Source organism: Limulus polyphemus, unplaced genomic scaffold (assembly GCF_000517525.1).
Source record: "Limulus polyphemus unplaced genomic scaffold, Limulus_polyphemus-2.1.2 Scaffold2754, whole genome shotgun sequence".
NCBI classification, from domain to species: Eukaryota; Metazoa; Arthropoda; class Merostomata; order Xiphosura; family Limulidae; genus Limulus; species Limulus polyphemus.
In genome coordinates this window covers 154,925-157,430 of record NW_013668364.1, presented here as the reverse complement: position 1 = coordinate 157,430, position 2,506 = coordinate 154,925, and the positions used below count along the sequence as shown (strand labels likewise).

Here is a 2,506-nt window from a genome sequence, read left to right as displayed (position 1 = left end):
CACAAATTAGTTAGCATAAATCAGTTAAATGACGAAAAATTAGGTGTCTATTTACTTGTGACTACTCAGTGTACAGAAAAGGTGAAATTACTATTATTACGTGAAGAAAATCTTCTTATAGGTAAAGCAGGAAACCTAATGACAAAAATTTAATCAGTTTAAAACATAGTAAATAAAATATACAAATATATCTTTTTTAAAACACAAGATTACCATTTATCATAAACCAGTAAGGAACAAAGATTGTTTGTTTGTTTTTTTATTTCGCGCAAAGCTACACGAGGGCTATCTGCGCTAGCCGTCCCTAATTTAGCAGTGTAAGACTAGAGGGAAGGCACCTAGTCATCACCACCCACCGCCAATTATTGGGCTTCTCTTTTATCAACGAATAGTGGGATTGACCGTCACTTTATAACGCCCCCACGGCTGAAAGGGCGAGCATGTTTGGTGGGACGGTGATTCGAACCCGCAATCCTCGGATTGCGAGTCGAGCGCCCTAACCACCTGGCCATGCCAGGCCAAGATTAGAGAAAAGAAAAACAGTTTGCAGTATATTATGTTATAGTGATATGAAAAATAAATAAATGATATAAATCATTTGTCTTTCTAACCCTAGAATTATTGATGGGGTCGGGATCTCGTCAGGTTTTAAAACGCATTTTTTAAAGCAGTTATGCGTTAATTTGCTTGTGGGTCCTTGATTTTGTTGATTTCCGGGCTTCTAGTAGCATATGAGTCACACACACATTACAAAAATAACATAAATACCATCAATATTGCAATTAATACCATTAATTATTTTGTAAATAAAACGAGCGATTTCATCCAATTTTTACATTAAGTGTTGTAACACTAATAAACAAAACTAAAATTACTTAACATGATGCATTATAAGGATTCTACTGATACCAAACATTAAAAACAAAAACTCGGTAATTTTAGGGTTATATTTTCAGACGAAATAGTAATTTTAATAGAGTGAATATGGCAAGGTTTTAGAATAGTGATATTAGAAAAGATAGTTAAATAGAGTATATTTATTATGACGCAAAATAAATATTAATGATTGCTTTTTCTTGCCAGGTATAATGCCCAGTTTACAAAACGTTTCAAGAAACACTTCTTCGAAATTTGAGCATGATTAATTCATTTTGGCATATAAGACCCATTTTTGCCAGGATCGTACTCCAATCTCCAAAACGTTCCGAGAAACGCTTCTTCAAAGTTGGAGCTAGTTTAACTCATTTTGAAATACATAAAACCCATTTTAGCCAAAGTCTTACTCTAACATCCAAGACAATACTGAAGTGATTCTTCAGTATTTAAAGTTGAACCATTTTAGAATATATATATGTACGTAAACGCTTAAATGTAGCTTAGTATTGTTTCGTAAATCTCAATTTTCTAGAAAGCCTCCACACACTTATAAATATAACCAACGCGACGCGTCAAAAAGAGTATCTATGATTAGTTTGCTATAGTCAGTGTGCTATAAACTTCGGAAGCTATAAGTGTGATTGTTATAACGCTCATCAATCGGAAAACTTCAGATATTTGACCAGGAGCATTTACAAAGTTCCAACACTACAAATCATTCAATTTCAGTGGACTCTCATCGGACATTAGTATTTTTTACGAAAACATTACATAACGTCACGGTGGAAAACCCAGCGTGTGTGGCTGGTAAATAACGAAGGACAAAGCTAGCTAGCTACCCGTGAAGTGAATTATACCTACGTCAACTCGTAATCAACTCGTTCATCGTGAACCCTCGATAGGATATTAAAGAAGTTCCAGACTAAAAGGAAGACTTTATATTGCTTGTAAGTTTGTGAAACTTTTGTTGATAAATCATTGTTTGTAATAACTGTTATTGTAAATTGTATTGTTGTGTGCATATTAAAACGTATTTGTGTTAAATAAGAAAATTGTGTGTATGTATCAATCTTGTTGGTAAATATCACAAACTGACTATATATCAGCTCTTACTTAATATATATATTAGTAAATTTGATTTGGTATATCGAATGTAATTGACAGTAATTAAAACAAAAATATTATGCTAGCGTATTTTCAACGTATTGTACTTTAATGTGTATTTTTGTTAAAAACTACAACTAAAGACCAACTTCAATACTACGTAACTTCTCATCTTACCGTCCACATGTAAGGACAGTTAAAAAGATTTTGGGAAGGCTTAGCTTCTTAATTCACACACTTTTGAAAAAGTTTATATTTTCTATTTTTATCGAGGACATATTTTGTATTTCGTTCTAAATCAGAAAGTATGCAATAAAGATTTAGTATAGTAAAATAAGTAATCTAAACGTGGAATAAAGAATTCCGCAAAACCACTGAAAGGATTACTGTATGTAAACAATGTAATAAAGCTGGTTTTGTTCCAAGTTTATTTACAGCACTTGGTGATTAAGTTATAAAGCTAACAAGAGGGAATCCTTAATAGCCGCGGCACTTGAAATTAATTCTTTTAGGCAGGATTTTTTTT

At 32.6% G+C, this 2,506-nt stretch overlaps 1 protein-coding gene across 1 annotated transcript in view; it reads right to left on the bottom strand.

Annotated features, from left to right (window-relative positions):
• Nucleotides 1-2,506, bottom strand: part of LOC106467823 (retinol dehydrogenase 11-like) — a 24,404-nt gene that overhangs the window by 6,055 nt on the left and 15,843 nt on the right. The gene's annotated exons all lie outside the window — the stretch shown is intronic.